The following is a 10,295-nucleotide window of genomic DNA, read 5'->3' on the forward strand; positions in this document are numbered from 1 at the left end:
ACTGAGGCAGTTGGTCACCGTGGGTTTGGAGGATAGATTTCAAAGCTACGTTTGCAAAGCGAGGGCACTGTTTGTGCTTGGATTGTCTGTCTGTTTGGGGATGGCTTGGGGAGAAGCTTAATTCCTCCCAGAGTCAAGGCAGGTGTCTATGTTGTCAAACCAAAATGCTTTACAGTCTAATGAGGGGTAGAGGAACTTCTATAGGATGATCTGCTGACTAAACATCTGTACTGAGCCCCAGTACAGAGCAGGTAGAAAAGCTCTAGGTCCAGGGGTGGGCATTTGGTACAATGGTTTGTAAGTCACCCCTTGGGACTCCCACAGCCCATATCCGAATGCCTGGTTCCAGTAGTCCCAGTTCCTCTACTCCAATCCAGGTACCTGCTAATGTATACCCTGAGGGGCATCAGATGATGGCACAAGTACTGCCACTCAAGTAGGAGGCCGGGATGGAGTTCCTGGCTCCTGGCTATGACCTAGTTCCAACTGTTGCAGGCATTTGGGAAGTGAATTAGTGGACGGTAGATCGATGTCTCTCCCTGTCTCTCTGTCTCTGTCTCTGTCTCTATTCTCTCCCTTTCAAATAAAATGAAAATAAATTTTAAACAAGCACAAGGAAATTTCTTCCCCATTCTTTTATAATCAGAACAGCCTAGTATAGTGAAAAGAGCATGAGCTTTGGAGTTGGCTGTCCTGAGTTAGTGTCCTGGATTTGCTGCTGATTAGCTATGGGATTTGGGGGATTTTGAGCCGTTCACTTAACCCCTCTGAGACTTAGTTTTCTCGTCTGTAAAGTGGCCGCAGAGATGTTATGAAAATGAAAGCCCCTGGAATAGCGCCCAGTTCAATAAATAGGCATTTCCTGCCCCTTTGCCCTCCTTCGTCTAGGATGAGTGGAGATCTGCCTGCAGGTGGGAGATTTCAACCAAAACAATAATTGTTCTTTAGATAAACCTTGGCAGTTGGAATAGCCCCACCGCGCCGTTATGATGAATGGAGAACCGTGCCTCTCAGGGGGCTATTCCTAAGTGTGGTTTGTCTGCCTGCAAAAGATGTGATTTTGTAAAGTGCTTGTTAGATACTAAGTGTTAACTCAACCATATCTGAGGCACATTTGGACTCCAGAATCTCTTGTTCAGCCAGTGAGATGTGTGCATGTTCTCTCCTGCCCTCCCTCCTTGAATCCTCCTTGTCTTTTTTGTTTTCTTGCCAGAACCACTTTTTCTCCACTCTTGCCTCCTCTGTTGTTGGAGTTATTAGTTGTGGACTCTTAGGCAGGTTGTTTCCCTTCAGCAGGGTGAAGCCAGATCTTTCGTGTGGCCCACTCACTGCTCTAGCATCCTGCAATGGGAGGAGTTAAGACTCTTCTATTGTTTAGCAGACATTTATTGAACACCTGCTAAACACTAAGCACAAAGGCAGTAACTGGAAATAGAGAAATAAATCCAGCATGCAAAGCCTCTGGTCTTAAGCATGCACATGTGTGTGAGGATGATTGATGCTGACCGAAACACAAGTGAATGATGGCAGGGATGTGATGTGCTGGGAAGGAAAGCAGGGCAGGGACAAGGGTGACAGTAATGGTGCTGCTTGAGATGTGGTGGTTGGGCAAGTTCTCTCCACTAACTTGACAGCTGAGCATGACCTGAAAGAAGGGAAGAATTGGCCTCTGTTTCTGATCACAGGAAACAGTAGGTGCAAAGGCCCTGAGGTAAGAGCTTCCATGCAGTTACTTCCATGCAGTTACTTTAAAGGCGGCCACTGTGACTCTGGATTACGTGAACTGGGGCAAGTAGTCCAGATGAAGTCAGGGAGGTGGCTGGGTGTCTCATCATTTAGGACGACAAGAATAGCTCCCCACTGGCTCAGAATTGGTACCCATTACAGGATCCAAGGCCATCTGCTCTCCTATCCAGTTTCTAAGTGCTGGCTTTTCACAGTCCCTCTGCGCATGAGGTTGTGCTCTTTGTTCCCTTTGGACTCATGAGGCAGACAGTCATCAGAGATGGTCAGTCAGGCTGGGGCACAGGCTCAAGTCCAGACGCCTGTTGTATTACTCCCAGGACTCACAGGGACAAGGGCTTACCCTGGGTCCCTGCTTTCGCCACCTCCTGCCTGGACAGGTCCGCAGAGGTTTGGAACAGATACTGTGGGCTTAGTAAGAAAATTAGCACATGCTATTTTCCATCACATTAAAAATGGAACAGTGTGATAGAAGGCAAACTCGGGGAAATGTAAATCCTGACTTTGTTAATGCCTACATGAAATTTCCCTCAAACTATCTGTCCCTGCTCTAAGCTAGATTTACACTGAACGCATCCCTCTCAGCACCTGTTTTTCTCTTAAGTAAGGGGAAAAATTGTTTGGAAAATCTGTACTGAGCACATGCCATGGTAGGCTAAGAAACCCCAAAGTTTACTGTTTGTTGTTTCAGTTATCTGGTGAGGCACAAAGGACGAGGGCTAACATCTCCCATATTCTGCTGCAGCTACACCGGGTCCTGAAGAGTAAGGCTGAAAATCAGCCCCCTGCTTATCAGCACACACTGGGAGAACACTGGTAGAATATTTCTTTGCATGGGATATTTGCCTCTTTATACTCTGGCAGAATCTAAGACAGGCCACTCAGGCTTGCATGCATTTGAAACCATCCCTTACCATTTCAGGTTCTGGAAATTCTCTGTGTTCACTAAGAGGATGTTAATAACATATTCTTGAGTGGCTGCAGAGTTCTAGGAATGATGCCAGGTACTTTTTACATAAATCATCTCCTGCAGTCTTGGCACAAGACTGGGATGATGGATGTGATGATTGCCACATGTCAGGTGAACAAGTGATGGTCCATTGAGGCGCCTCAGTCACAGAGCTGGTAGGTGAGAGAGCTGGGCTGTCTTCCTTTCACTGCCTGCTTTGGAAGACTCAGCCTCCTCTGATTCTCGTAGACATTATCAGCCTTCCTGCTAATGAAGATGGGCTGCTTGACCCGATTCTTTCTCTCTTTGGATGCCAGCTGGAATGGAGTTGAGGTTTTCGGGAATACATGGCAGAGCAGAACTTGGGTTTCGGACAATGGCCTTTAAAGAAAGATGAGTAGGAGTTGGCGCCACACCTACGCTGGCCTTCTCCAGCCAACACAGAGAGGAGGTTGTGCAATTCTTCACATGGCCTCCCAACAGCGGGTTCTGCTTCCTCACCTTGCAAACCATCCCCAGGAGTTGCAGGAATTTCACCAGGGATATTTGTGTCCCTTCGCCTCAGGGCATCTCTGGATGTTCACCCTCCTGCTGTGCCTCTTGTAGTGGGGGGGGGAGACCTCAGAAGGTGACAGGATGGCTCTGGCTCCAACAGCATTGGGAGGGACTTTGAATTTTGGCTTTCTGTGCACCCAGGTGTTTTTGCAGCCACTCCTTTCTCCTGTTGGATCTGGGCCGCATCGACACTTCTCTGGTTAGGTATGAGTTAATTGAGCCCTGCTGTTTTGAAGATCTGGTGGCTGAATTGTTCTCTCTGGCCCCTTATGCTTTTTGCTTTGATTTGGAACAGAAATTCCACTGCATCTGCCTGTGGAGAACTCAGCTGGTGTCATCACTGTGTTCCTGGATCCATCAGCACTCACTGACAAACAAGGAAACTGGATCCATGTTGGACACAAACTTGACTCAGTTCTGCACTTTGTCTCTCTCTAATCCCTCTGGCATTGACAACTAGAGCTCAGGGACACGGGCAGCAGTGACAGCTCCTGCAGACAGTGTGTGTTATCATCCTTGGCCCTGACAGCCTGGGCACTAGAGTGAGGATTAAGCGATCAGTGGTGTATATGTTACAACCATCTTTTTATTCCTTGCGACTTTTCCGTTGTGCTCACTCATGAAGATGTAGAAGGGGTTTTGAGTAAAAACAGATGCATCTGTACATTTCTTTGGGTCTGATGGGTAGCATATGTCTCAGATATTTTGGACAATGTTGAGATATTACCAAGTTTCTTCATGAACATAGCCAATTATCTTGCTTTTGCAACATTATTGGTTTAAATTGGGCTATGCGGTTTATTAATTTAAGAAATAAATGTCTGAATCTCTAATGTATTATATTTGGTGGATCAGTATGTGTAGGTTTGATAATTATTTAATGGACCCTGTTTCTTGGAAATTTAGTGAAGGGGAGATTGAAGTCAGGGAGTTTTGACCCTGAGATGAGTATAATATGATAGTGAAATATCCCAAAGCTATTTTTCAACTGCATTTCTTCCTAGTTTGAACAAAATCCCTGGAATATTCATCTACAAGAAATGGCCCAAAGATAATTATACCTCTCAATTTCATTTTTATTAGTGATGTCATGTTATATACTTCTAGACTGGAAAAGTGGACAATCATTATGAATTGGGGCCTTTGTTCCTTATCATAGAGTGTGGTTTTAGATGACAAAGTGCCAATCTCTGATAGTCTATAGTTTCATTTCTTTTAATGTTTTTATTCATTCAACAAGATTTTTATTGAGCACATACTATGTCGAAGTGGCAGAGATTTAGAAGAATCTAAAATATAGTCTTTGCTCCCCAAAAGCTTGCATTCTGTTGGGAAAAGGAAGTAAAATTACACAGATCACAGAGATGTTATAGGAAAGTTTATAGCCGAGTGCCAAGTGAGCTTTAGCAATGATTCATGGAGTGTGTTCATGAAGGGAGGAATCAGTGATATGGAGAAGGTAGAAGATGTTTCATCTAATAAGGGAAATTAAGGTGTCGCTTGAAGGGCTGGTGCTGTGGTATAGTGGGCAAAGGTACTGCCTGCAGTGCCAGCATCCCATGTGGGTGCCAATTTGAGTCCTTGCTGCTCCACTTCTGATCCAGCTCTCTGCTATGGCCTGGGATAGCAGCAGAAGATGGCCCAAGTCCTTGTGCCCCTACACCTGTGTAGGAGACCCGGAAGAAGCTCCTGGCTCCTAGCTTCGGATTGGTCCAGCTCTGGCCATTGCAGCTATGTGGGGAGTGAACCAGCAGATGGAAGACCTTTGTTTCTCTCTCTTTCTCTCTCTCTTTGCGTCTGTGACTCTGATTTTCAAATAAATAAATAAATCTTTAAAAAAATGTCCCTTAAAGAATAAAAAGCTTGCTGGAAGGAAAGAGTGGCTCTTGTTGGAACATGGGGGACAGTAGTAGCTCGTATTTGAAGTTCAGGGTAAGATTGGAAAGCGAGATCAGGGAAGATTGTGTCAGACTTTGAATCATCACATTTGAGGAGTTTGGATATTATCCTGTAGGAACAGGAAAGCTCTAAAGGTCTTTGAGAAGAGATGTGAATGAGGATGCTAGTGTAGAAAGGATGATGATTTGGTGGGAGTTCTGGGATAAATTGGCAAGAGGGATGGTGATACATGGCATAGAGACCAGGCAAGTGAACACTGTAGGAATCTAGGGATGTGGTGAGGAAGGCTTGCACTCTGGGTACCACAAAAAGAGAGAAGGGAAGTTTTACAGAAAAGAAGTAAGTAATCTAAGTTGTTAGGAGTAAGAGTAATGGAAAATATTTTTGTCCTCTTCATATATGGGGGACAAACTGGTAAACATTTACAAGAACTTAACCCTTACAGAAACTCCATAGAGTGAGAATTAGCTCCATTTTCAAATAAGGAAGCTGAGGCCTAGATGGATCAAGTAACTTGACCAGTGTCGCCTTGTAGGAAGTAGAAGCATGAGGATTTGAATTTATATACAATACTCTTAACTACTATGTGTAGCTTACTGAGTGGATAGGGTGGTGGGGGAAAAGGTAAAGTAACTTTAAAAATATTGGAAATGTGACATTTCGAAAGAAATGTTTAAAATGTTTACTTTCCTGGCCCAGGTTTAATAGCTGTCTTAAAATAGAAATGAATTATAGGGGGAAAAAGATAATTCTATGGGGTTAAAATGCAGTTCATCTAAAATATCCTATCTTCATGTAGATATAAAATTCAGAAATACAATGCATAATGTTTATCTAAATCCTCTTGATTTACACATTCTCACACTCAAAGTGCCATATGAGTTTGCCTAGGTGTGCAGATGTGTAAAAGTGTGTAAATGTCACACAGGGCCTTGAACAAATTTAACCTTGATTCAAGCTTCAAGTGAAAAATGGCTGTAGTTTTGACCTTTAAAAATTATCTGTTTATTTCCCTTTCTCTCTTGATAACTCTGAGTTGTAATGTTGAAATGTTATAAATACAGCACAGTTAACTTGCAAAATGAGCTTAGTGTTCTCGGGGCAATCCAAGTTGAACAACACTTAATTTGGCACAATTTGGCGGGCCCAAGTTTAAGACAAATACAAGACTGAGAAAGCATAGAGGCTTTATTATTGCTAAGTGAGTTCATGCAGTGTACATTGGTTGAACCCATCAGAAACTCCACACAGCTCTCCCTCTGCCTCATCCTAGGCATTTAGTCTTCCTTATGCTTTCATAAGTGTTGTATTCATAGCACAACTTTTCTGCTTCCCAAATAGGGATGTTGTTGTTTCGAATGACCAACCGTGCTTTTGGCAGAACAGCAAATGCCATCTCCTTTTGCCCTACTCCAACCCCTGATGGTGTCACTGAAAGCTTGGAAGGGCAGAGAGAGCAAGGCACCACTCTGGGCTCTCATCGCCCACGGTGTTAGGAAAGGATGGAGAAGGATGGACGACGGGAGTGTTAAGATGGTTCGCTTTCCAGTCCTACCACATTTAAACAGGGAAGAGAAGGACGCAAGTGTAGATTTGCTTGAATTTTTGAGAAAAAGAAAGAAAAAGAAAACCACGATTTGTCAAAATATCTGGTGCCATGTTATATAACTGGGGTGGCCACCAGAGTTTGCCTGTTGGTCTAGCGTAATTAACAATACAATTATCTTTCATATTCAAACGCTTGCTAATTTGTGGACAGTAAGTTATATTGTCACCCTATGCACAAAATGAACAAGAAATATATATATATATATATTATAGGAAGATCGTGTTATTTTCATTGCTCTCATCTGGAAACTGAGTCTATAAGAGGCTAAATAGTTAAAGCCACACAAGGAAGGATCTGACAATATAGTTTTTTTTTTTCCCCATTTCATCGTAGTACCTCTCAAAGAATGTTTTATCCATACCAAAGAAATGATACTCCTCTACGGATAGGACAAACTTATTTATTTTTTTTTAAAGATTTATTTAATTTAATTTGAAAGACAGGGTTACAGAGAGAGGTATATACAGAAAGAAAGGTCTTCCATCCGCTGGTTCACTCCCCAGATGGCCGCAACGGCTGGAGCTGTGCCGATCTGAAGCTGTGCCGATCCGAAGCCAGGAACCAGGAGCTTCTTCCAGGTCTCCCATGCAGGTAGTGGGGTTCAAGGACTTGGGCCACCTTCCACTGCTATCCCAGGCCATAGCAGAGAGCTGGATCTGAAGAGCAGCAGCCGGGACTAGAACCAGCACCCATATGGGACGCCGGCTCTTCAGGCCAGGGCTTTAAGCCACTGTGCCACAGTGCCAGCCTCAAACTTACTTATTTTCAAAGCTATTTGAAAGGGAACTCTATTCTTTCAGTTGTATTTTAGTGATAGAGATTGGATTTGTGTTGGGTTTCTCATTTTGTCTTTGCTCCTCTGTGGCCAGAGGTAAAATTTAGAGAAATACCCACCAATGTTGTGATGCAGTGTTTTAAGCTGTCTCTTGCAAGGGGTCCTATATCAGAGTGCAGTTGGAGACCTGGGTACTCAGCTTCCTCCTGATGAGGACGGCAGCAGTGATGGCGCAAGTACTTGGGTCTCTGACACATGCATGGGAGACTCAGTTCTGGACTCCAGCATGGCCTGGACTAGCCTTGACTGTTGTAGGCCTTTGGGGAGTAAACCAACAGATTAAAGATCTCTCTCTCTCTCTCTCTCTCTCTCTCTCTATATATATATATGTATATATTTGAGAAAGATATATATAAATATATAATATATACTATTATATAAGATTATATATACATCTTTCTCAAATAAAATGAAAAATATATAAATAAAAATTAAAAATAAAAACCTAGAAAGCAGCTTATTAATAATCCATCAGTCAGTTGTCCCAACAGTGACAATTTATTGCACTACTGGCTGGGAAGATTTTTTGGAATGTAGTATGAGCTCCAGGACCACAAAAAATAGAAACTGTCTGTGCAGGGGTCAATACTAAGACTTGTTTTCAGTATGGTGGTCACTGCAGACCAGTAGGGAGTTCTTGTTTGTCCTTGGTGCTCTTGAATTCATAAAAGACTTGCATTAAGTAGAGAACCTTGGGGAATGTGGGTGCTCTTGCTAGAGGACAGGGAAAGCATGCTAAAAGAACTTAAGAATCATGGTGAATGAAGCCAAAGCTAATAAACAGTGTTGGATGGGCTCTCATGGTCTCAGACAGTGGGTGAGGATGGTTATTGTTGCGACTGCATTAAATCATGCTAATCCCAATGCCAAAAGGCACTTTGAATGATGAAGTGAAGCGGCCTGCAATGGCGACTGGGAGGCCCCGAGTTTCTGTCCCGGTCGGGTGGGGCTGCCGTCAGCCTACTCAGGCGAGTTCTGGATCCCGTCTTGGGGGCCCAACTCTGCCTTCTAAGGAAACTAGCCGAACTGGCAGATTTCAGTTTGGTTTGGAGTTTTGTTGTGTGTTTCTTGGCAGGAGGCAACCACCTTCCATCCCTGGATTAATGGCTGAAGTAACACCTACTGGCGGGACCGACCCAGGCTCGGGCAGCCCCTCTGCTGTAGATTCATGATCCCTGTTGACTCACAGCCTCACTACATTTTGTTGGCTGTTTGGGGCTCCTACTATGAATGCCAAACTGCCGATTTCATGGAACGAACAGAACACTGAAGAGTGAGTGTCCTTACTTACCAGCATGGAGCATGTGCTTGGGAAACCTGGGGGGAGATGAGAGGACATTGCTTTGCAGTGTGGTGAATCCCAGGGCAAAAATTAAAACTAATTTTTTGACCCACATAGTCCTGACATGGTTGCTTTCTCCCTCAAATGTCCTTGAACTTCCACTCAGAATCTTGGGAAATGGTTGAGATGAGGTCCTAGGAACCCAGATCCAAATGAAGGTTTGGGTTTCTCCTTTTGGCACCAGTGTACTGAAGTGCTACAATCCTGGTGTGTTTGCTTCTCCTCTTTGGGAACAAGATGGAATAGAAAAATATATGGCTACGTGTTTGTTTGCCTTTTTTTTTTTGTTCTTTCTCTGAACTCAGATTGTGTCAAAATGTATTATTTTCTTCTACTTGGTAAAAGGGTAAAGATTTTTCTGCAGTCTCTCTTGGGGATCTAAAGAAAAGCTAAATGTTTCCTTTAAGTTTTAAAATGGGTTAATGTGGATTATGACAGTTATACTCAGTTACTTATATAGCGTTTGTACCACCGGTAGACACTGACTCATGTGAATTTTCTTCATTTTTGTAGGGTATAAAACCAAAATCAAAAGAATGGTATAGCAGTTGTTAAATTGCCTTAGTGCTTCTGTTAAAACAATGCTTAAAATGCTGAAGAAGGGGTTGGTGCTATGACGTAGTGGGTAAAAGTCGCCACCTGCAGTGCCGGCATCCCATATGGATGCCGGTTCAAGTCCCAGCTGCTCCTCTTCTGATCTAGCTCTTTGCTATGGCCTGGAAAAGCAGTGGAAGATGGCCCAAATCCTGTACCCATGTGGGAGACCTGGAAGAAGTTCCAGGCTATTGGCCTTGGATCAGCCCAGCCAGGGTCTTTGCAGCCATTTGGGGAGTAAACCAACAGATGGAAGACCTTTCTCTCTCTGTAACATTGTCTTTCAAATAAATAAATAAATAATTTTTTAAAAGGATGCTGAAGAAATAGGTGTAAAAATGAATGGAATTTCAAGTAAACAAACAGTAAGTTCCCACTATGGCAAAGGCATGCAAAATAGAGCTCTGGATCACTTACTGTGTGTATGTGTATGTGTGTATGTGTATGTGTATGCATGTGTATGTGTGGTTGTGTGTGTGTATTTGTTCATATAGGCAGTGAGGTGACAAATGAGAGGAATCTGACTTGAGGGGACCAGCCTGGAGTGTAGGTACAGGGGACAATGTTGTAGGTTTCTTGGGCATTGGCATGAAATGATTTCTGCATCTGCAGGAGTTATTTTATGGCCAAGATGAAGAGCAGTCAATTCAGCTTTTAGGCAGGAAATTTGACCTCTGCCCCTTGGCCTCCTTAACAGCTGTGAGAGAAGCCAGTTTGGAGCATTTAAGGGGAAGAAAATGGACTGGCATACAAGTCTTTGAGATGATGG

The sequence above is a fragment of the Oryctolagus cuniculus genome, chromosome 16 (genome assembly GCF_051225735.1).
Source record: "Oryctolagus cuniculus isolate XC-2025 breed Fujian yellow rabbit chromosome 16, ASM5122573v1, whole genome shotgun sequence".
NCBI classification, from domain to species: domain Eukaryota; kingdom Metazoa; phylum Chordata; class Mammalia; order Lagomorpha; family Leporidae; genus Oryctolagus; species Oryctolagus cuniculus.